The 25,658-nt window shown below is 43.0% G+C and overlaps 1 long non-coding RNA gene across 1 annotated transcript in view; it reads right to left on the minus strand.

The window, feature by feature from the left end:
* LOC130543954 (uncharacterized) overlaps positions 1-25,658 on the minus strand; it is a 62,985-nt gene that overhangs the window by 2,676 nt on the left and 34,651 nt on the right. Inside the window, exons 2-3 of the long non-coding RNA XR_008959755.1 lie at positions 4,996-5,134; positions 3,371-3,490 (exon numbers count right to left, since the gene is read on the minus strand). This is a non-coding gene — a long non-coding RNA (uncharacterized LOC130543954). The remainder of the gene's footprint in view (positions 1-3,370; positions 3,491-4,995; positions 5,135-25,658) is intronic.

Here is a 25,658-nt window from a genome sequence, read left to right on the forward strand (position 1 = left end):
AGGCCCTAAGAGAAAAAGACTGAGGACCACCCAAGAGGAGGGAATTCTGCCTCCAGGCTCCCTTTGGACTCAATATCAACCCTACCCTGGATCTCTTGCCTGCTGGTCTGCCATTGAAATTTCAGACTTGCCAGCCCCACAATCCTGTGAGCCAATTCCTTAAAATAAATCTCTTTCTCTTCATATATACACACATTCTACTGGTTCTTTCTCTAGAGAACCCTGACCAATACACTTTCCCTAAAGGGTGGACACATTTAATTTAAACTAGCTTTTGTTGGTATTACCATACCTAGCAGTGAGGCTTGCCCATCTTATATGCTTCATAAACATTAGAGTGAAAACCAGCAGCTAGACTAAAAATGCTCAATGGCTCTGCCAGATGTGACTTTTATTTAAACGATTATTTTGTTCCCTTATGAGTCACTCTAAAGGAAAGGAACAAAAATTGTCTTGATTAAATTAGGGGAGGGAGAGTGGGAGCGATGAGTGGTAAGATGCCTTCCATTTCTGAAGATTCTGTGACCCAGCATCATTCCCAAAACTATAACTTTTGTTTTGTCTTTTAAATCAGAGTCAGTGGGGACTGGCAGGGCCAGAGAAGAGCTCAAAGTGCCTCTCACCTTCTCCCCAGGGGCCCTGGACCATCCTTTCCGTAAGGAGTTGCCCAATCCCATTCTGTCTATGCCACCCCCACACCACAGGCAAACGCTCTCTTGCCACCATGGACATGATGCTGAGGCCAGCACGAACTCATTTACGTGTTTTGCTCGGCAGTATTTGCATTTCACAAGAGCTGGGAGAAGAACCCAAAGAAACAGCACAGGGATGTTGGGCAGTGTGCCCAAAGGCTGCATAGGAGTCATGGTCCAAGCTGGTCATGAGGTGGCTGGAAGGAGAAAGGTGTCTGGGAGGATGTGCCTCGCTTCTCTGGAATCCCCATTCACCAAGCCTCACCACTTCCTGGAGAGCAGATTCTGAGGAAGGGACTGAGACTTCACGTCCCCAGGCCCGCATCCTGGTTATAGAGGAGTGCTTTTTCATTCCCAGTTACATTTTGGTCTCATGTCTTCTTTCAGATAAGTTGTGTTCAAAGCAACGTTCATTTCCCACAATGTGGCGAGCTCATTTCCTGCCTACTATCACTTGGAGAGTTCCCTTATCCCTCAGCACTTAGCTTAGCAGTCACCTCCTTCAGAAAGCCTCTGTCTGTCTTCCCTGCCCCAGAATTCCCCCAAGTGCACAGTGCACAGGCTCCATGTTTGCTGCCTGGCACGGTCACCAGGCTGAGATCCTCGAGGGCAGGAAGCCTGATACTGAGCAGGGTCTGGCTCACGGTAGAGCCAGTAAAAGTGAGTAAACCAGAACTATTTCCTTTTCACAGGGGAAAATGACTAGAAATTACTAGTACTGTTGCCTGATACATAACGGGCATTCCGTATTTATAGAACAGTTCTTAAGAGTGCTTAGAATAAGCACCCCCTGACCTAAGTTATGCTGTGGGGATTCGAGGCAGTATTGCTATCATATCTGGGTAAAATGTCAATGGCTACGAAGAAATTTTTTTATAGTACATGCAATGTTTTAATTTTTGAGAATGTTTTTAATTTCAAGTTTTCCTCCCATAAATTTTCTAAAACCATTGGCATTCTTTTTCCTTCTCCAGAATCTAGTAATTGGCACAAAATGTAGCCTCAAATTATGTATTGTAAGTATTTTAAACTTGAAATGCCATATGACACGATTCCAGGGGCCTGCCAATTATTTAAGATAAATAAGATCCATCTGGTCTCAAAATTCTGGTTAATTCAACAAATTAAAAATCACTTGGTTTAGACATTTGGCATCATCGCACTTGTTCATTTTTCATTCATCCATCCATTCATATGGGGAACGGAACCCTCCTCCACAGGAAGGGTAGTAAGGTGGTCAAGGAGAGAAGACACTGATAAGCAAGAAGGAGAAGGTCAGAAGTGCGCTGATTGGTGGTTGGGGAGTACCTGGATCCCCTCCCCCACAAAAGGACAGGCTAACCTTTTGACCAAAATGGTGTTATAACTGTCAAGGAAAACCAGGGAAAAAGAAGTATACAAATAATGTAATTAGGAGTGGGGCCCAGCAGGGATGGGATAAGCTAGAGCTTAAGCAGGAGGTAGGAAAGGAAAGGGGGTAACTTAAGTATGGAAAAATTTTCCTTGGATAATAAATTGCCATTTCATGTAGGCAGCAAAAATAAATGTAGTATTTTTGAAGAAGAAAGGCACCAGCCACAGGATGGAATGGATAGCGGCCGGTCTCCAGGCCACGCTGGAGGAAAGGCAGCATGTGGCCTGGGGCGGTGACTCAGGCAGGAGGGATGTGGCATAGGTCGCCTGCAGCTGCAATCGGGAGGACAGGATGGGACACTGCAGAGGACATCCTGGGGCAGCCTGGGGACTTTCCACGCAGGAACATATGTGGAAACCCATAGCCTGAGAGAATTCTGGCCTGCAGGCCAGGCAGAGTCCTTGAGTGTGAGCAAGGAGAGATGAGTGGAAATGCTAACCCTCACTGCCACAGCGCAGCGGAGATCAGGAAGGAAGCATGGTGGATGCCCAGTGCCCTCTACAGACAGTTTCATTACAGGCCTGGCTGGCTCCGGCCTTCCAGAGCCCTGCCTTCCATGAGCTGTGTGGAACCCTCTTCAGGGTAGCCTGGGTGCCCCATGCTCTGCGGCTTCCAACCCATGGACTCAAACCTCAGACACGTTTCTCCTACCAGACTGGTTTGTGCCTTATCTGTGTCATGCTTGTGCCTTGATTGACTTAAGATGCTCCTTTAACTGGGCTTGCATTTTAAACATAGCCTCTGCCTGCTAAGTAAATACCCACATTTATAAATCACTCCCACCCGAACCCCCCCCATCTCCCAACCCACCCACCCCCAGTCACTGGGCTTCCTCGCACAGTCAAAACTGGGGCACAGCACACCTTCTCCCACCTTGGAAGCAATCTTGTCACTCAGCAGACTAAATCTCGGGGGCTTCCTGGGAGGCACAGGTGCCTGCCTCCTCAGGTTTCTCCACTTTTTAAATTCTGTCGTGGAGTTTGGAGCTCAGGCCCAACACCCTACAACCTCTCCTACACACACCTAGGGGCTGGGGTTCTGGCCTAGCCATCAGGGAGCTCCCTGTTTCCTCAGTGAGGTAAAACATTATCGTATTAACGCCCACAGTGGTAAGTCACGTTGATAGCACCCACTCTTGATGAGACGTAATGAGAATAGCACTTCATCTCTGTGGTCTTCCTTCCAAAATCCAATAAGCTCAGCCCAGTTATGAGAAAAGCCTCAGACAAATCCCAATTGAGTGACAGTCTACAAAAGAACTTACCAGTGCTCCTCAAAACTGTCAAGGTCATCAAAAACAAGGAAAGCCTGTGGAATCGTCACAGTCAAGAGGAGCCTAAGGAGACATGATGACTAAACGTAACATGGCATCCTAAATGGGATCCTAGAACACAAAAGGGACATTAAGCAAAAACTAAGGAAATCTGAGGAAGGCATGGGCTTTAGTTTATAATAATGAATCAGTATTGGTTCATTAATTCTAGGAAATATATTAATAAAAGAAGTTAATAATCGAGGGAACTACATGCATGTGGGGTTATGTGGCAATTCTTCATCTTTGCAACTTTCCTGTAAATCTAAAACTGTTCTAATTAAAAGTTTATTTAAAAAACAAAAGCTTTTTAAAAACGTCATCCTAGGGGCACCTGCGTGGCTCAGTCAGTTGAGTGTCCAGTTTGATTCTAGCTCCCGTCATGATCTCTGGGTTGTGAGATCGAGGCCTGTGTGGGGCTCCATGCTCAGCAGAGAGTCTATTTCTCTCCCCTCTCTTCCTCTCCCTCTGCCCCTTCCCGGCTCTCTCTCAAATAAATAAATCTTAAAAAAAAAAAAAAAAAAGTCATCCTAAAACCTGCAATGGGACAGCAACTGCTGGATCACATGTCATTGAAGAAAATTTTATCATGGATCCTCAATGCTGCTTTCAAGCCACAGGCAAGAGAGAGTATCAGCCACTTACTAAGTGAAACTGATACACTTTAGCCTCCTTTACTGCTGTTTTAAATATCTATTATACAATCCATAGTCCATTCACTTTAAAAATTCTGGTTTGGGGGTGCCTGGGTGGGTTGGTCGGTTAAGCATTGTGCTATTGGTTTTGGCTCGGGTAGCGATCTCAGGGTCGTGAGATCAAGCCCTGAGACGGGCTCTGCGCTCAGCTTGGAGTCTGCTTAAAAGACTGCCTCTCCCTCTGCCCCTCCCTCCTGCTCTCTCTCCCTCTTTCTCAAATAAGGAAATAAATCTAAAAAAAAAAAAAAATTCTGGTTCATCTTGTTTCTAATTCAGAAAGTAGTATGTTACCTGGTGTAACTTGAGAAAAGGAAATTGTTGTCAAAATTGTTTCTCCCTTGAGAAATAGTATTATTTGCAGAATTTCCCTTAGAAGCATTTTTGGAAATGACTCAGAATGCTCACCAGCTCCCCCACATTCTACTTGTAGGAACTGTGATAATGAAGCTGTAATCTCCAGTAACAGCTAGATGTGACAAAACCCAAATGAGCAGATTCCTCATCTTACTGTGCATATGCAAAGTCTGGCCCATTGTCCCCTGGAGTAATTTGTGAGGCTGTAAATACATGTGACTCTGTATCCGTCATGTTTCTTGTGCTGTTGTTTAATGGGGAACGGTAGGATTTGAGAAGGGGAGAGAGATTATCAAGGGGAAGTACAGAGAAGCTTTTTTTTGTTCTTAGTAGAAATATCTCCAACAGTAATGCTCTGATTTGTCTATTTGGCACATAACACATCATTCCAGCATCATGGAATCAAGTTAGGAAGATTTTCGGTTCAAAGGAAAAAAACGGGCTGGTCAATGCCTTTGAAACTCTGAAATATGCACCCCGAGCCGCGTCACGCAGACATGCCCTGCCACTGCAACGCTAACATCTCACCGTTTTGTTTTGCCAGCTGTCGTTCCAGCTCTCTTGTCTCTTGGGCTTCTTCACACCTCAGTCCTATCCCTCTGTTTTTTACCCTTTGCCAGCTTCTTCCTGGTTTCCTGTTCTTCCTGGTCCATCACATACCCTTCACCTGTGTAGGAGTCAGGACAGAAAACCAGGGGGGTGTCAGCAGGACTTTTCATGAGTCCTCTGGATGCCCAATCCCTGGTCAAACGCTCCTCACAGTTTGTCTCATTTAGTTAGCAATGACTTTGGCATTTCAAAATGAAACAAGGACTAGAAGGCTCAAAACAATCAGCCAGTCAAAAAGCCACAGAGCAGTGGAGTGTCGCCCATGTCTTAAAGCTTATTCCTGAGCAAGGCCCACGCCCAGAGGGATGGCCTGATGAGATTCTCTCTTGAGGCCGTTTGCTCACTTCTCTGCTGGTGACTAGTGATCCCCCGTTGAAGCAAACCTGGCTGGTCTGCTCCATCTGGAGGTCCTAGTGCTGCTTACTTCCAGAAAACAACACCTGAGGTTTCCTAGAACCTCCGGCAGCTCTATGTTGACAGCGCATGGTCATGTTGGGATGGGCAAAACGTCTGACTGTTTTCACCACTGTTCTGTAAATTCTGTTTGCACATGGATTTGTCACTGTGCTCACAAAGCAGAATTAGTGACTGATAATATTTTCAACATCATTTCACAGCCAGGCCTGACAATGAGGTGGGAAGTGCTGGATTTGGAGGCCGAGGATCTGGGTTTAAGCTCCAGGCCTTCACTTACGAGGGTGTTACCAGAATGCTCAGAAATCTTAATGTGCTCGTCTGAAAATGAAGGTAATAATCCCTGCATGTTGTGCAGCTTATGTGAAATTTCATGTAAAAGAATTTCGTGAGGGGCTCCACATAGGAGGTGCCGTAGTAGTCACGGTATACAGTTTTACAGAAGATGCTTCTTGAGCAAGCGGAGGAATTACGCAGCAGTTTCAGAACTGTCAATTTCATTGATTTTCAAAATGTGATTCTTAAGGCCTTTTGCGCCTGGAACCTGGCTACCAACTGAATATTAAAAAGAAGGTTGAGAATGGCTAGAATCAAAAAGACAAGAGAGGTAACAAGTGTGGGTGAGGGCGTGGAGAAAAAGGAACCCCATACACTGTCAGTGGGAATGTGAATTGGTGCAGCCACTGCGGGAAACGGTATGGAGTGTCCCCCCAAAAATTAAAAACAGAAATATCATATGATCTAGTAATTCCACTACTGGGTATTTACCTAAAGAAAACAAAAACACTGATTTGAAAAAAATATTTGCACCCTTATGTTTACTGCGGCATTATTTATAATAGCCAAAGTATGGAAGCAGCCTAAGTGTCCGTCTATAGACGAGTGGATAAAGAAGATGTGGTATATATACACAATGGACTATATTACCCAGTCACAAATAAGGATGAGATCTTGTCATTTCCGACAACACAGATGAACCTAAAGAGTATGATGTTAAGTGAAAGAAGTCAGACACAGAAAGACAAATACCATATGGTTTCACTTCTACGTGGAATCTAAAGAACAAAACAAACAGCAGAAACAGACCCATAAATACAGAGAACAAACTCATGGTTGCCAGAGGGGAGGGTGGTAGAGGGATGGGCAACATGAGTAAGGGGAGTGGGGGATACAGGCTTCCAGTTATGGGATGAGTAAGCCATGGGGTAGAAGGTACAGCATAGGGAATGTAGTTAACGGAATTGTAATAGCGTTGTGTAGTGACGGGTGGTAGCTACGCTTGTGAGCACAGCATGCTGCAGAGAGATGTTAGATCCCTATGTTGTACTCCTGAAACTAATGTTAGGCAGGAAAGCTCTTGAACTGTCCGGGGCCAGACGTGTCCTTTACAAACTGTCAATCTGTCAATCTAAGTGAGAAAAGATGGGCAGTTGTTAACACGGTCTTTTACATGGTTCAAGCCTTGGAGGAGGAGATTGAGATGCCAGTAAAAGTTGCTGGAGCCTGCGGCTGTAGTGGTCATCGGGGCTCTGCATTCCTTTCATTCTCTGAATGCTATCTTCTGATGAGCTGAGTTTTAATTTTGATGCCCTTTTTTAGATCACTATTTTTCTTGTATGGTTAGTGTTTTTTGTATTCTAAGAAATCTTTGCCGACCTCAAGGTCATGAAGGTATTTTCCTATGCTCTCTTTTAGAACCATTAGTTTCCCTTTTCTATTTAGATTTGTTATCCATCTTGAACAAATTACTTTGAGTATGACGTTAGGGCTTGTATAAATGTATAATGACATGTATCCATCACACTGGTATTGTACAGTGTATTTTCAGTGCCATAAGATCCTCTGTGCTCTGTTTATTCATCTCTTCTCTCCCCCGACCCCTGGCAACCACTGGTCTTTTTACTATCTCCATAGTTTTACGTTTTCTGCAATGTCATATAGCTGAAATTATACACAGCCTTTTCAGATTGGCTTCTTTTGCTTAGTAATATGCATTTAAGTTTCCTCCATTTCTTTCCATGTCTTGATCACTCTTTTTTCCCCCGTTCATTTCTTTTTAGTAATAAATAATACCGCATTGGCTAGATATACCATAGTTTACTTATCTATTCACCTACTGAAGGTCATCTTGGTTGCTTCCAAGTTTTGGCAATTGTGAATAAAGCTGCTATAAACAAGCCTGTACAGGTTTTTGTGTGGACATAAGTTTTCAACTGCTTTGGGTAAATACCAGAGAGCATGATTGCTGGATCATGTAGTAGGTGTAGTTTTGTATGACACGTCAATCTGTCTTCCAAAGTAACTGTACCATTTTGCATTCCGACTAGCAATGAATGATAGTTCCTTTTGCTCCTCATCCTTTCCAGCATTTGATGTTGTCAGTGTTCTGGATTTTGGCCATTCTAATAGTTGGACAGAGGTAGTATTCACTTTTTTGGTGTGCAGTTCTATTTTGCATAGAATTTTAAAATTTGAGATATAATTTACATACAATAAAATCATTTAAAATTGTACACTTCAGTGATTTCTAGTATACTCAGAATGGTATGCACCACTATCTAATTTTAGAACATTTCCATAATGCCCCACCCAAAAACATATCCATTAGCAGTATCTATTTCTTCTCCCCATTCCCTGGCAACCACTACACTGCTGTCTGTATCTATGGACTTACCTATTCTGGATATTTTCTATCAACGGAACCATGTAATATGTGACCTTTTGCATCTGGCCTCTTTCACTTCGCATCATGTTTTTAAGGTTCATCCGTGTTGTAGCAGGTGTCGGTACTTCAGTTCTTTTATGGCTGAATAATATTCCATCGTATGTGTGGGTAAACCACATTTTGTTCATCCCTCCATCAGTTGATGGGCATTTGGGTTGTTTCACCTTTAAGCTATCATGAATAGTGCTGCTATGAACACTCGTGTATAAGTGTTTGCTTGAATACTTTTTCCCAGTTCTTTTTAGTATATACCTAGAACTAGAATTGCTGTATCATTTGGTAATTCTACGTTTAACTTTTTCAGGAACCATCAAACTGTTTTCCACAGTGGCTACACAATTTATATTCCCACCAGCAATGCATGACAATTCCAATTTTTCCACATCCTTTCCAACAGAGTTTATTTTCTATTACTGTTTTTTATAATTATTATAGCTATTTTAGTGAGTAAGAAGGGATATCTTGTTATGATTTTGATTTTCATTTCTCTGCTGACTAGTGATGTTGAGCATCTTTTTATGTGCTTTTTTGGCCATTTGTATATCTTTGTTGGAGAAATACCTGTACATTTGAAATCAAGAAGTGTGAGTCCTGGGGCGCCTGGGTGGCACAGCGGTTAAGCGTCTGCCTTCGGTTCAGGGCGTGATCCCGGCGTTGTGGGATTGAGCCCCACATCAGGCTCCTCTGCTATGAGCCTGCTTCTTCCTCTCCCACTCCCCCTGCGTGTGTTCCCTCTCTCGCTGGCTGTCTCTATCTCTGTCCAATAAATAAATAAAATCTAACAAAACAAAAAAAAAGAAGTGTGAGTCCTTCAATTTTGTTCTTTTTAAATCTACTTTGGCAACTGCAGTCTCTTAAGATTCTATTTAAATTTTAGGTTTTTTTCTATTTCTGTAAAAAAAAAATGTCATTGGGACTTGGATAAGGATTGCACTGACTCTACATATTGCTTTTGGGTACTACAGTCAGAGTAGCAATATTAAGTCTTCCAATACATGAAAATGGGATGTATTTCTACTTACTTAGGTCTACTTTAATTTCTTTCGGCAATGCTTTGTAGTTTTCAGCATACAAGTCTTATGCCTCCTTATTCCTAAGTATGTTATTCCTTTCATGCTTTTCTAATGGAATTGCTTTCTTTATTTTCAGACTGTGCGTTAGCACCTTCAAAAATGAGATTTCAATACCCCAAAGTGTTCCCTCTGGCCGTTTTTGTGAAATGATATTTTTTAATTTAATTTTTACTTGTTTGCTACAAGTGCATAGAAATACAATTTACATTTGAATATTGTATTTTGTATTCTGAGACCTTGCTAAATTCACTTATTAGTTCTAGACAGTTTTAATTCTTTCTTTCCAATCTTTATGCCTATTTTTTTTGCCCTACTGTCCCAGTGAATAGTGATGTCTAGTACAATGTTGAATAGAAGTGGTGAGAGTAGGGATGCCTGGGTGGCTTAGCTGGTTAAGTGACTGGCTTCGTCTCAGGTCATGATCCTGGAGTCTCAGGATCGAGTCCCAGAATTGAGTCCCATATCGGGCTCCCTGCTCAGCAGGGAGTCTGCTTCTCCCTCTGACCCCCCCTTGTGCTCTCCCTCTCTTGTTCTCCCTCAAATAAATAAAATCTTAAAAAATAAAAATTAAAAAAATTAAAAAAAAAGTGGTGAGAGTAGAAAGCCTTGCCTTGCTCTTCATTTTAAGGTGAAACTTCCAATATTTCATCATTATGTATGCTATTAGCTGTAGGTTTTTTGAAGTTTGCTCTATCAGGTTGAGGAATTTTTTTTTTTTTTAAGGAAGTTTCTTTGTTATTCCTAGCGTGCTGAGAGTTTTTTTCCTGAAGAACTACTGGATTTTGTAAAACGTTTTTCCTGTATCTATTGAGATGCTCATATGATTTTTCTTTTATTCTGACAATGTGATGAATTATATTGGTTGATATTAAAAAACTTAAACAACCTTACATTCCTGGGAAAATTTCCCTGGTTTTGGTCATGTTGTATTATCCTTTTTAAAAAGAATGCTGGGCTAAATTTGCTGATATTTTGTTAAGGATGTTTGTGTCTGTGTTCATGAGGGATATTGGTCTGTGGTTTTCTCTTCTGGTAATGTCTTTCTATGCTTTTGGTATTAGGGTTGGGCTGGCCAAAAAATTTAAAAATTGGGAAATGGTTTCCTTCTCTATTCTCTAAAAACAGTCTGTGTACAATTGGTATAATTTCTTCCTTGCAAGTTTGATAGAATTTACCAGCGAAACCATCTGTGACTGGAAAAGGTTTCAATCACAAAAGGGTTTTAGTTGTACACTCAATTTTAAAAATCAACATGGAGATCTTCAGATTTTCTATTTCTTCCTGTGTCAGTTTTGATATTGTTTTCTAAGGAGTATTATTTTATCTAACCTGTTAGTATTTTTTAGCATAAATTGTTCAAAAACTATTAACCTTTATTAATCCTTTATGTCTGTAGGACTGCTAGTGAAATCCCCTCTTACTCCTGATGTTTGAAATTTGTGTTAACTCTCTTGTTGACTTACTCAGTGATATCATTTTCTATCAACTTTAAGGACCTTCTTTATATTTCTTGTAGTGTGAATTTGACAGAGATGATTCTCAGCTTTTGTTTATCTAAAAATGCCTTATTTTGCCTTAATTTTTAAAAGATATTTTTGGTAGTGTACTGATCCTAAGTTGCAGGTGTTTTTCTTATAGGACTTAAAAGGTTTTGTTCCGTTGTCTTCTGGCCTTCATTGTTTCTGATGAGATGTCAGCTTTAATTTTGTATGTATATAATATGCCTTTTTCCTCTTGCTTCTTTTAACATTTTTCTTTAACTTTATTGCAGCATTTTGACTACAAAATCCCTGAGTGTGATTTTCTTTATATTTATTCTGCTTTTGACTTGCTCAACTTCTTGGGTTTGCGGGTTTATATTTGTTTTCTCTTGTTTAATCATGACCTAACTGTCATTTAAAGCTTGGCTGCCTCCCAGGAACAATGTCTTCTTCTATAGCGGACCTGTTCTTCTACCTACCTGCACCGGGCTAGGTTGGCTTAACGACAAGGGGCTCATCTCCACCTAAAATTCAGTTAATCAGGGCTTCCCTGTATCTACAACTCATTCACCAAATAGAAATGTATGATTCTTAGTTCATCTAGATTTATTTTGTTGCTGTCATGGTCCTGAAGGCCTTCTGCATTCTTCTTCATCCTAATCCTGAAGAAGAACTAAAGGTGCTTCTTCTTATTCTTTTCATTCTCTATATATGAGAGATTGTACTTCCTGCCTCATAAAAGTTAGGTGTGGCCATGTGACTTGATTGACCAAAGAAGCGTGTGAAATGTGAATGCTTCGAGGCATATATCCTTGTGTATGATTGGACACTGTCACTCTGTGTGGTAAGCTGAATAATGGCCCCCGAAGATGTCTAAAGCTTAATCCCTGGAACACGTGAATATGTTACTTCACTGGACAGAGAGGATACTGCAATGTGATTATGTTGGGAGTTTTGAGATAAAGAGATTATCCTTGATTCTCTAGGTGGGCCCAGTGTAATCACAAGGATCCTCAAAAGAGGTAGGCAGAAGAGTCAGAGTGAGAGATGTGACATGGTAGCAGAAGTAACAGAGAGAAAGAGCGAGAGATTTGAAAATGCTACACTGCTTGCTCTGATGGAAGATGGAGAAGGGCCATGAGCCAAGGAATGCAGGTGGCCTGTAGAAGGTGGAAAAGGAAGGAAACAGATTCTCCCTTAGAGCCTCCAGAAGAAAAGCAGCCCTGCCAACACCTTGATTTTAGTCCATTCTGGAGTGGACTTCCATAACTAAGTCAGTACCTTTGTGTTGTTTTAAGCCACTTAGGTTTGTGCTAATTGGTTATCAGAGCAATAGGAAACAAATACACTCCATCACAACAGCAGCGATGCTCCCCATTGCGGGGACTGTCAGCCGGCATTCTTGAGTGAGCGACACAGAGCGAAGCAGAGTCACCAGCTGCCCGTGGCGGACTCGGAGTGTGAGTGAGAAATAAAACATTGTCCTTTTAAGCCACAGAGCTTTTGCAGATGTTTGTTTTTATAGCATAGCTACATGTGGGTACAAATCCCACATAAAGAACTTTCCTCTGTACAACTCTGCCGTGGGGTATGAAGCCATTTCTCCATGGAGCCTGAGAGTTCAGGCCTTTAGAAGTGATGAAACATTCGGGCTATTCTGACAGGAAACTCAGAAGCAGTTTAAAGCTACTTCAGCAGGTCTGTGGAAGGCCTGGCATGTTATGGCTCCTCAGTGGCCAAGACAATACCTGCAGAGGTTTACGGTGTTCTGCTCCTTCTCTCAGGGAGAGTACAGTCTTACTGGAGGGAGAGTCTGTGCAGGCAGGAAGCCTGGATGAGAATATAAGGTGAGGATTGAAGCACACCTCAAGGGTTTTGGTAGTGCTGAGCAAGAGTTACTATGGGGAGGAAACTTACTGAGAGAAAACAGCATCTCTCAATCAGAAATGAATTTTGCTAGATGTTTCTGCTCAGGAAGGGCAGAGCAGAGGTCTTCATTCTACTTTAGTGAGAATAAGTCAAATAACAAAAGCAAAAACAAAAAAATAAGCTGAAAGCATACAATTCTGCAAGCATGTACATTTCAGGGTCTTTCCTGGGGTCTCTATCTCCTTTGTGTCTCTGTAGAAGAGGGCAATAAATGTTCCCAAAGAGCGATCCAAATGTGTTAAGATCCTATAGTACTGTAATTGTGATTGTGTTTTGCACAAAGGGTAAAATGTGTCCATTGCTTTGGCATCTAGGGCAGTGAGGAATTTATTACATTTTTTGAAATTTCTCTTGGGATCCAGGAAAGATCTGATGAATCATTTCATCTAATGCCCTGTGAGGGCTAACTGGTCCTGACCCTGACTCTGGGTCCAGGAAAACTAGGGGGTGGGAGTGTGTTTTCTAGATTCTGAGGTAAAAGATTCCAGGAGCTGGACTGAGTCAGGAGACCCTTTTGAGGGTGGGGTTGGAGGCAGCCAAGCAGAGTGTGTGTACTGAAAGGAGTATGAACCATGATCAGGGGAGTGAAAGGTAAAGCAGACATAAGGAAAGCTTACCCACCACAGGGGAGGTGAGGCAAGGAGCCACTAGAAAACGGAGTCCTAATGACTGAAATTAGAAATGTGGAATCAAGTCCAGAGACTGAATGGGATGTGTTCAATGAGATAAAGTCTTTCTTCATGAGGTGCTGGCCTCATGGCCTGGGAAGGCCTGTGGCTCAGTCAGGAGGTGAGGGGACTTTTTGAACTTCATATGGAGGAGGGCCCTGATTTCTGTGGAACCATCCTCTTTCCACTCTCCCATATTGGCCCCCTGTAAACCTTACCCATGAACTCTCCCTGATCTTGTTGCCTCAGGGCCTTGACACTGGCGCTTCTTTCTGTTTGGAAGGCTCTTCCTCTGCAAATCCACTTGGCTCTCTCCTGTTCCATCTTTTCTCAAATGTCACCTTCCCCGGAGGCCTTTCTCTGACCACAACTGTAACCCGCTTCCCCTGCCCTGTTACTGCCCACCTCTCTTCTTTTTATTCTTCTGACTTTTCTTTTTCTGTGGCACCTGACTTCTGGTACACAGTGAAATTTACTGATTACTCTGTTAGTGGCTCATTGTCTGTCTCCTCCCGCTTTGGGATGGGACTGTGTCTGGTTTGCTGTATGTCTAGTATTGTACTGGCCTAGCATACCCTGGGGACTCTAGATACCTGTTGCCTAGCTGTCTGGCTGAGTCTAGCATATTGCATGACCAACTCAAGTAACTGAGGGGCTAGCACACATCATATAACTCAAATCAGGGCTGGCTGTCAGCACTATATGGGAGAATCCTGACACCTATTTGTGGCTGCCAGTTAAGTAATTTTAATCTTCTTTTAAAATATCGTTACCTTTTCTAAAAGCTTGAGTCCTCTTGCTTCTTTTCTGCAAGGGTAGAAGCAGATATCTACCTCCCCAGCTACCCAGCTAGGAGTGTCGGCTGCATAAGGACCGAGTTGCCTTCCCCACCCCATGTGAAGGTCACAAGGCTCTGCTTCAGTTTATTCTTGGGTTATCTCTTCCCAAGGGGGCAGGAGAGAGTGGGGATCAGTATTACACACCAACTAACCTTTCCCCCACACAAGACTCACATGCACACCTCTACAGAGGGCTCGGACATCTGCCACAATGCATGTATCCCCGACTTGGTTCCCCAGTCTCTTAGGGGCCTTGTGCTAGGCCAGGACTACAGGATTTTGGGAACAGTGGGACCAAGGTGCTGAATTGTACAGTCAGCTTGGGCCATATTTCTGGCCTCCCAGAGTCATAGCTAATTGCTAGGACTCATGGCAATGACCCTCATCTCCAACATACATGTGCATGCACATGCACACACACACACACACACACACACACACACACACCCTCTTTCCTGAGGCAGGCAGCTGTCTTTCTGGTCCATGCAGCTGCTAGGTCCACCAAGCTGCCCTGCACTCCAGGCCACACTCTGGATTGCTCTTCATTCAACAGCCGCAAGGGCAGCAGGTCCCTAATTTTGGTCAACAGACACATGGTGGCTCTCTCAGAGTCTAGGTTTAGAAACAGATACTAGGGAGGCATAATGCCAGAGAGAGATGGCAGCTAGGGCTGCCAGCTCTGGGGCTGGCTTCCAGCAGCACCATGAAAAAGTGAGGAGATTACTCTTCTCCTGCCTCTGCCTCCCAAGAGCTTCTCCATCTACGTCTCAAGGCTCCACATACACAAGAGCTCATGCAAGTACCACACAGGTGCACAGTACTCACTGTATTCTCCCCAGCGCATGGGTGAGGGAAGTGGGGAGAGGATGCCTGGCCTTCTCATATGCAGGCTAGTGGGTTATCTATACGACGTATCATGGCCTATTCCTTTTTCCTGTCCAGCTCTCTCTAATCCCCCATGTGACTGTATTTGGAGATGGGGCCTATAAGGAGGTAAGTAAGGTTACGTGAGGTCATAAGGGTGGGCTCTGAGTCCATAGGATTACTGCACTTATATGAAGAGACACCAGAGGGGCGCCTGGGTGGCTCTGTCTGTTGGGTGTCCAACTCTTGATTTTGTCTCAGATTGTGTTCTTGGGGTCATGGGATCAAACCCTGCGTGGGGCTCTGCACTGAGCCTGGAGCCTGCTTGAGATTCTCCATCTCCCTCTGCCCCTCCCCACTCATGTGCACTCTCAATCAATAGGCACCAGAGAGCTCTCCTCTCTCTCTCTCTTTCTCAGAATACACATGTAGGAAAAGTTATATGAGGGCATAGTGAGAAGATAGCTGTCTGCAAGCCAGGAAGAGAGTCCTCACCAGAAACTGGCCCTGTCAGTCCTCGATCTTGGACTTCGAACCTCCAGAACTGTGAGAAAAGAAATTTCTGTTGTTCAGCCACCCAGTCTGTGGTCCTCTGTTACAGCAGCTTGAGCAGAATACTACAGGAGCCACCATGAAATCATCCCAGGATGGCCTGGCTTATGGATCCAGGCTCTGGGGCCTCTGATTCTGAGGACAGTGGTCCCTACTGTGGTTCCTTGACCCAGGATTGCAGGCCTGGGCAGGTACCTGCCTGTTCTGGCCTGCAGTGCTCACTAACCATTTATAGTTTAGTCGTGGAGGACACTAGAAATGGATTTTCCTTTCCCCCACAAGTTGATAATAATCTTCCCCAGATATCATGTTGAAGCCTGCAACAAAACCTCCTTCTTCAGACCCCATCCTCCACCGCAGAACATAGGGAAGAGACCACAGTGATTACCTCCCATGGTTCCCCTGGTTCTCTGGGGGTACTGAGGAGGCACAGGTGGCTGGGGCAAGGTCCACATGGGGCTTGTACAGAGTGGATCTAGGCAGGGGCCAGCTGGTCTCTGCTTGGAGAGGAACACTGAGAACTGTCCCCTGGCACAGGTTACTCCCTGGGCCTGGACACCATCTCCTCCTTCCCATTGTCCAGGGCTGGGGGAGGGGGTTGTGGTTCCTGGGTGAGGATGGCAGTTTATGGCACCGAGGCTACAGTTATATCTCCATTAGGACCACTGATGCTTTGGGGTTGAGATCTAGTTGGGTTACTTGGTTAGTTTAGTTGGTTTAGCTTAGTGTGGGGGAGAAGGGGGAAGAAAAGGAAGGAGAAACTGGAGGAGAAAAAGGGGTCAGGAAGAAAAGGGGGGACAGAAATCATAGGAATCAAAGCACAGAGATGTCACATCCCACAGAGCCAGGCTGGGAGGGGACACAGGTGGCACTTGCACACAGTGACACCCGTCATCTCTCTGGAAGATGCTTCAGATAACAAGATATGTGAATTCCCAACTCAGAGGCACTGTGCTCCTAGCATCCTCATGGATTTTGCTGCTAGGGCCAAATCACAGAGGAGGGCGTTTATGGAGAAAAGTCTTTTTAGAGCCTTGACTCATTTTGGATTGGGAAGGCTTTTTTCAGACTCGTGTGTTTTTGAAAAAGCAGCACAATAGTCAGGCTGACATCATCTGGTGTTAATGGGAACACTATAAACATTTCCACTTTGAATCAAGCCAAAGTGTTATTTTACAAAATTATTTAATCATTTGTTCCAGCATTCACCTAATCAGTACAAATGTCAAGCAAGTGTTCAAAATGAAAGAAACCAATGTATTAAGAAATAGATGAATTTGTGGTAATGATAATAATGACAACAAGCCCCCAGTCAGGCTAAGTACACAAGGCTCTGGATTTCTTCCAGGGGCTTCCACAGAGCAGAGCAATGTTTTGCTGTTCACTTACACAGCTGAGCTGGCCGGCTGCCACGAGAGGCAGCTTGGTTTATTTGGTTTTCACTTTCCAGCATGAAATACAGTCCTGTCTTGATTCTCCTGCCTCTGGGGCTCTTTGAATGCTTCTAACTAGAATCCTTTCTGCTCATTTGCAGAATGAGTCCCTCCCCTGGGACTAGTGGGTGCCTCGAAGCACTGCTGGGGGCAGGGGGTCTGCACGGACTGCAGCTCTGCTTGGCCAGCTCATAAATCACAGTTTCTCAGTTAAACCTTTCCTGAGCAGAAGGCTTTATTTGGGGATAGCACTGATTTGGCTTTTGAGCTCAATGTGACTTGGTGGTAAGCCTAGGGGACTGCTTTATCTGGGGAATCTGTGAGTGGGCTGTCTTGTCGTCATGGCCACATGATGCAGCTAACAGGCGCGGTGGCCTTTGTGCACCCTCATAATCCCAGCAAACGCTCCCCTGAGGAAGGACATTGGTCAGAGGCTTGACCTCAGGTCTGCTGCCAGCATCAGCGCTTCTTATGCCTGCTCCAGCCCAGATCGACCGCGGGGGTGCATGAGGAAGACAGATCAGACGCAAGACACCTAATAAATTAATAAGCTCATCACAGAGTAGAGGAGAAGGTGAGATGCCGTGGAAAATATGACAGAAGAGCAGGGTGAAAGATGTTGGGTGTTTCTGGGTATTTGTGGGGAGTTTACAGTTCAAGATAAAATGGCCTGAATTTCTTAAAATATTAAACATGCAAAAACAGGCAACCTGGCAATTGTACTCTTGGCCGTTTATCTTAGAGAAATGAAAACTTGTGTTCACCTAAAAACCTAAACATGAATTTCCAGAGCAGCTATATTTCTAATAGCTCCAAACTGGAAGCAACTCAGCTGTCCTTCATGGGGTGAATGATCAAAAAAAAAAAAAAAGAAAAAGAAAAAAAAGTCTATCCCTAAGGGTAGACTTATACCATACTATATGTCCAGAGAGGCACTTATACCATAAGTCAACCCTAATACTATATGAGTCTATTTCTATGGCATTCTTGAAATGACAAAATTATAGAAATGGAGCACAAATGAGCGGTCGCCAGGGTTATGGAGGGGGCGGGGCCAGAGGGGAGGGGGCGCGGCTGTAACAGAGCAGTGCGAGTGATCCTTGCTGGGATGGGGATATGTTGCATCTCGACTGTATCAACTATAAACGATATCATATTTTGTGTCTTGATGGCAATGTCCCGGTTGTGCTATTGTGCTATAGGTTTGCAAGATGTTACCACTGCAGGAACCTGGGTAAGAGGCCTGGGAGATCTGCCTGTTTTATTTCTCCTAACTAAATGTGAATCTACAACCACCTCACAATAAAAATGCTTAATGACTCCCAAAATAGGGTGGCGCAGGTGGGTCTATTGAGAGGGTGACATTTGAACTAAGACTTGAAGGAGGTGGAGGAGATAGACATGTGTTTATCTAGGTAGGCATGGGAGATGAATCACAGGGGTAGCTGGGGCCAGATCCCAGAGGCCGTGGTAGGCACAGTAAGGCCCTGGGCTTTCACTCTTAGTGGTCAGGGGAGCCATGGGTCATTCTGCCCAGCAGGGTGACATCAGCCAACTTTCATTTTACTAGACCCCTCCCCCTGGCTGTTGAGAGGAGAGTAGACTGTTGGGGCCAAGGCAGAAGCAGGAAGACAGTAAGGAGGCCATGACAGGCACCCTGCCCTGGCGGGCCCTGTCTGTGTCTTCCTGAGCGTGCATGCAGGGAGATGTGTGGGGACCCATGCAGGAGCCCCGTGAAGAAGCACCAGTCCCCAAAGCCCGAGTCTGCATTGGTGACCCATGGAGAGCATACAGCATGTGTAGGATGAGGGTCAGAAAGGTGAAGATGAGGAACCACCAAAGCACAGGAACCTTAGGCTACAACGTACGTGGTTTAGTACAATAGAAATAAGAATGCCCTGGATGGTGTCCAGCATATTCACAGGCACGTCACTGAGCCTTTCAAGTAGGAATGCCTTTCGCAGGAGGTTTTGAGCACTTGCTATGTGTAGGAGACCGGTGCCCAGTACAGAGAGACAGTGGGGGTAAGCCTGGCATAGCTCTTACACTCGGAGAGCTCACTATGGCCATAGACAAGTGAGCAAATAAACAAATAGTGACAAATCATAATAAAGGTTAGGAAGCAAACAAATGGGCTGGGAAGGATGTAAACAGGGAGAGGGACAATAGAACTCCCTTAGGTGGAAGGTGACACTTTGGTTGAGCCATTCAGTGGACAAAGAGCCATGTTAGTCCCCAGCAGAGCGAGCAGCCTCTAAGAAGGCCCCGAAGCAGGGAGGAGGTGGGACAGGGTCCAGAAGAGGCAGCCACACACCACGGTCACCCGGCTCAATTCACTTCCCACTTGGCCTTTCAGCAGGCCAGTGCTTCATATCCAGGGTGCCAGCCTTACACTCCTGCCATTCCTGTTACAGTGTCATACAGTCAGGACTGGCTATCTCTTCAACAGAGCCTAAGAAACTGCTGTATTTGTGCAGTGAACATGAAAGATAATTTCCTCTATAACGTATGAGATGCTGATAAGTGTAAGAAATTGTGGGCAATACCAAAAGGCTGTCTTGTAAAAATCTAAGTCTGTACAATGTGCCTGCTTCCCAATGCCACTGACCCCCCGCCCCCCGCCCCCGGCATGACCACGCAGTCCAGAGGAGGACACGGCCGCCAGGCTGGCATCGCAGGCTGTGGAACAAGCAGGGGTGAAGATGGAGTGAAGCATGACAAAACACGCACACCGTGTTCCTCAGTTTCCTAGGGCTACCACAACAAAGTACCACAACCTGGGGGGCTTAAAACCACAGAAACTTATTCTCTCACAGTTCTGGAGGCTGGAAGCCCAGAATCAAGCTATCAGCTGGGGCATCTTCTCTCCGAGGTCTCCAGGGGTGGATCCTTCCTGGGTTGTCCCAAATTCTGGTAACCCCAGGCATTCTGTGGCCGGTGGCAGTGTCACTCCAATCTCTGCTTCCAGCTTCCCATGCCTGTCTTCCCTCTGTGTCTCCGTGTTCTTGTGTCTTCACATGTGTTCTCCCTGCGTGTCTGTCTTCACATCGTCTTCCCCCTTCTTATAAGGACACCGGTCATGGTGGATGAGGGCCCACCCAAATGACCTCATCCTAACTAATGACATCTGCTATGACCCTATTTCCAAATAAGGTCACATTCTGGGGTACTTGGGGTTAGGACTTCAACATATCTTTTGGGAGGACACACTCAACCCATGAGGCAATACTGTGCCAGGAAAGGAAGCGTGGTTAGAAAGTACTGGGCAGCTGTTGGATGGAGTCACAGATCCCACACCAGAGAAGTCGTTCTGAGCTCACGTCCACTCCCTGGATCTGCTTATTCTGAATCATTCCCACTAATGCCTTTAAAAACATGCTTTACCCTAAGCATTTCTGTTATTGATTTTATGTGAAAAGTATTTTTTTGCTGCTGACACTAGCGAACTTTTGTTAGTGGTGCAGTCACTTACACTTGTGCCAACCCGAATACCTGGTCTTCTCCCTGTCCTGCACCCCATGGCCATCATGCTGTCCAGCTGGGAAGTAAGTGGGAGTAGGTAAGACCAGGCCAGGCCAGACCACAGAAGACCCAGCAAGCCAGCAGAACCTAGACTAGCTTGGCTAGGCAGTAGGAAGCCATCCAGTCCCCTGCAGGGGAATGATGTGTGAAACACAGGGTCTCTCAAGTCTGGGCAGGGCGGGATGAAGAGGACAAATCAAGAGGCATTGGGAATTAAAGTGGAAGTGAAAGGGTCAAGAACTGGTAACCATCCAAATGAAGGTACAGATTACATAAAGCTCCCAGTTTGGGGAGATAAAGATGAACCTTAGAGCTTCTTCTTAGGAGAGAGTGAGACTTAAGGAAAGATGTGGTCAGCGATGAAAACAAGAGCTCAAAGAAAGGAGAGCTTCAAGTAGAAGGAGAAGGTCAATGGCTTCAAACTTCACCAGAGACAAGTATGCAGTGGTTCCAGTGGGAAGGCCTTCCTTTCCACATGTCCCTTTATCCTCCTCAGGCAGGGATGGCTCTTTGCCCTGCTTCCAGGGTCCTGGGATGTGTCAGTCTCCCCTGGTAGCCATGTGGCCTCTGAGACCAGGGAAGGATGTCCTTCAGGTCCTGTAGCCTCTTTTCCCATGTCCTCATCACAGCTGGGACAAGAGGAATGGGATGAAAAGGAGGAGTGAACTTAAGGACCAGGGGAGGTGGTCTGGCAGGTGCCTGAAATGGCCACAGATCTCGTCCATGTGCAGACTTCTACTTTTTCCTGGTGCCACAGATATTACAGTTGAATCCATTTAAAAGAGGATGACAAATATATAAATCATGACCCTCAGATTCTTTCACCCCTTGCAGGACACCAAGGAAATATTTATATTATGCCTCAATAACAACCATGGTCAGAAATAAATTCAGGATTCTTCAATTTAGACTCTAGTTCATTCATATGCTTGTTGCTAAGTTAAAAGCTTGAAATAATTTTCTGCTGTAAAAATACAAGACTCTTGCTATTCAGATAAATATATTTTTCAAATCAAAGACTTTAAATCTTAGAAATGATTTCCAAGATGCCTTTTGGAAAGCTTTTCTGTTTCTGACCATGAAATGTCAAAGTCATATTACAGTTTTTCTATACTTGATCTTAGCCAAAAAGCAAAGAAGCAATCCAGTTTTTCTAAATTTAGTTTTACTTATTAGTACTCATTCACAGCTAAAATGATAACATGTCACGCCTAAAAATAATAAAACACATTTCTTTAGAGCCTGGGTGGCTTAGTTGGTTAAGTGTCTGCCTTCGGCTCAGGTCATGATCTCGGGGTCCTGGGATCGAGCCCCACATCAGGCTCCCAGCTTCTCCCTCTCCCTCTGCCTGCCACTCCCCCTGCTTATTCTCTCTCTGTCAAATAAATAAATAAAATCTTTAAAAAAAAAAAAAAAGAAATTAAGAGATCAACAACCTCTAATCCTCCCAACTAAAAACAACTATAAAACTGGACATCATTGTAAAAAAACAATCTTTTCAGGGCTATGAAAACTGACCACAGGTAAACAACAAATTGAGAAACATACAATCATGAAAAACTACGGAGATTCAGTTAAAAGCAGTGGAGAGAGGTGGGTTCTTGCCTGAGATTGCCTCCATCCTTCAACACAGCCCAATCAGCCTGGTTGTTCTGCCAGGACAGGACTGGCCTTCACTTGATTTGGAGTAAAGAGTAGAAACTTACAGCCAGCAGCAAATGGGAAAAGCCTGCAGATCTCCTAACCTGAAGCTGCTATCCTGGTTGGGATGAGCAATATAAGACTTTAAGACTATAAGAAATTGTATAGGAAATCTTGGAAATGAGAGAGCCATTGAGTTCTTGGTAAACATTCCACATAACCCTGCTTGTCTAGGAGCCTGTGCACATGAACAGCAGAGACCCAAGAGGGCCTGGGGCTAAAGTAACATCAGAGGCAGAGTTGAAATTGCCAAATTTAAATACATCCCCCAACTCAAACACAGGTCCATAGTGTTTATGCAAAACCTTTGATCAATCACTGAGTGGCCACTAACCTATGCAAAAACAAAGGTGACCCAAAAGAAGCTAGACCCCCAAAAGAAAAAATACAAATAATAATTTAAAAAAACAACAACTGAGCAGATTCATCAGTAGATGCACACTGGGGTGCATGTGCATGTGTGTGTGCGTCTGTGTGTGTGAGATGGATTCTACAGAGCAAGTCCAGGCAAATTAAAAACAACAAAATGCAGTAACTGTTAAGAATCTCAGAGGATAAAAAGAATCTAGATTAGTTATATGATTTAAAATATTCAATTTTCAATAAAAATGTATGAGTTGGGCAAAAAAAAAAAAAAAGAAAAGAAAAGAAAAAAAATGTTAGCTATAGTTGGAGGAAAAAGCCAATGGAAACTGTCTTTGAGTAGCCCAAATGCTGGATTTAATAGACAAAGACTTCAAAGCTGCTATTTTAAGTATGTTAAAAAAAACCAAAGGAAACCATGTTTAAAGAATTTGAAGAAAATATTATTAAAGTGACTCGACAAGTAGGAATATCAGTAAAAATAAAATAAAAATAATTTTGTAAAGGACCAAATGGAAATCCTAGGGTTGAAAAATACAATAACAAAATGAAAATTTTATTATATGAGATCAGCAGTAGATTTGAGATATTAGAAGAAATAATCAGTGAATTTGAAGATGGTTCAATAGAAATTCTCCAATCTGAAGAACAAAGAGAAAAACAATTGAAAAAAAAAGATCAAATTCTCAGAGACCTGTGGAACAATATCAAACACACCAACCTGAATAAGAGGAGAGAGAAAAGGGGCAGGAAAAAAGTTTAAAGAAATAACGGCTGAAAACCTCTCAAATTTTATGAAAGCTTTGATCTATAGATCCAAGAAACTTAATGAACACCACTTAGGAAAAACAAAGAGATCTTCACTTAGTCATATCCAACTCTTGAAAGCAAAAAACAAAGAGGAAACCTTGAAAGTAGCAAGAGAAAAACTAATCATATGTAGGGGATCAAAAATACACAGGATGACTAAATCTCATCAGAAAAAAAATGGAGGCAGAAAGCAGTGGAATGACATATTCAAAGTGCTGAAAGAAACAATTGTTGGCCAAGAAATCTATATCCAGCAAAACTATCCTTCAAAAGCGAAAGTGAAATAAAGATAGTCTTAGATAAACAAAGACTGAGATAATGTGAGACTAAGCTACATGCCTTACAAAAAATACTAAAGCAAGTCCTTCAGGATTAAAGAAAATTACTTCACTTGGTAATTTGAATCCACAAAAAGAAATGAAGAAATTAATGCCAGAAATGGTAAAAAACATAAGTAATTATAAAAGACAATGAATATACATCTTTTACTATTTCTTTAGATGGTGTAAAATTATATAGAGCAAGTATATTTTGGGGTTTACAACATATATAGATGTGTTAATATATGCGACACTAACAGCACAGAAGTGAAGGTGGAGTAGGGAGAAAAGGAAGCTATACTGGAACAAGGCTGCTATAATTTACTGGATTAAGTTAGTATAAACCTGAGGTAGGTTGTAATATGTTAAAATGCATATGGTAATTCCTAGAGCAAATACTAAGACAATAACTCAAAAATATAGTTTAAAAATCAACCAAGGAGGGGGGGCCTGGGTTGCTCAGTTGGTTAAGCATCTGCCTTTGGCTCAGGTCATGATCCCAGGGTCCTGGGATTGGGCCCCCACATTGGGGTCCTTGCTCAGTGGGGAACCTGCTTCTCCTTCTGCCTGCCACTCCCCCTGCTTGTGCTCACTCTCTCTCTGCCTGTCAAATAATAGAAACAAAATCTTAAAAAAAAGTTAAATTAAAAAAATTTTAAAAATCAACCAAAGAAATAAAGTTCGTTTAACACAAAAAAAGGAAGTAAAGGAGGAACAGAGAAACAAAAAGACACGAGGTATATAGAAAATAGCAAAATGATGCATAAATCCAATCATATTGGTAATTACATTAAATGTGAATAGAATAAATATCTCAGTCAAAAGACAGAAATTGTCAGAGTAGATAAAAAAGCAAATCCAACTACATGTTGTCAATAAGACACACACTTTCAATTCAAAGACACAAATAGGTTGAAAGCAAAGGATATCTGCTCTCACTACTCTATTCAGCATAATATTGGAGGTTCTAGACTGTACAATGAAATAAGAAAGATTAACCAGATGTAATACATGCAAACTGGAAAGAAAAAGAAAAACTGGTTTTATTCACAGCACAATCCAGTATGTAGAAAATCTCAGGATAAAAGATCAATATACAAAATACCAATTTTTCTGATGTACTCACAATGAACAGTCCAAAAACAAAATCAAGAAAAGCTTGTTCACAATAGCATCCAAAGGAATAAAGTACTTAGAGGAGTAAATTTAACTTAAAAAGTTTAAGACTTCTATGCTAAAAAGTACCAAACATTACAAGAGAAATTAAAGATCTATATAAATTGAGATATATTCCATCTTCAAAATGGATTGAAAGAAACAATATTATTAAAATGACAGTTTTCCCCAAATTGACCAACAGAATCCCCATCAAAATCCTGGGAAAATTGCTTGTAGAAATTGATAAGCCAATTGTAAAATGTTTATGAAAATGCAGAAGACCCGGAGTACCCCAAACAATTTTTTTTAAAAGAACAACAAAGTTGGAGGACTCAACACTACTTGATTTCAAAATTTACTACAAAACCACAGTAATCAAGACAATGTGGTATTGACACAAAGACAGACATGTAGATCAATGGAACAGAATTAAGAGTTCAGAAATAAACCTTCATATTTATAGTCAATTGATTTTCATCAAAGGTGCCATGGTAGTACAGTTGAGGAAAAAAATGGTCTTCAACGAATGTTACTGGGAACAGTTGGATATCCATATGCAGAAACATGAACTAGGAACCTCACCTCACAAAACATAAAATTTAACCCAAAATGAATTATAGGCTTTAAAGTAAAAGTGACTTCTAGAAAACAGCACAGAAAATCTTTATGACCTTGGGTTAAGTAAAGAGTCCTAAAATATTGTACAAAAAAAGCACTGTATGATACCAAA

The sequence above is a fragment of the Ursus arctos genome, unplaced genomic scaffold, assembly GCF_023065955.2.
Source record: "Ursus arctos isolate Adak ecotype North America unplaced genomic scaffold, UrsArc2.0 scaffold_17, whole genome shotgun sequence".
NCBI lineage: Eukaryota > Metazoa > Chordata > Mammalia > Carnivora > Ursidae > Ursus > Ursus arctos.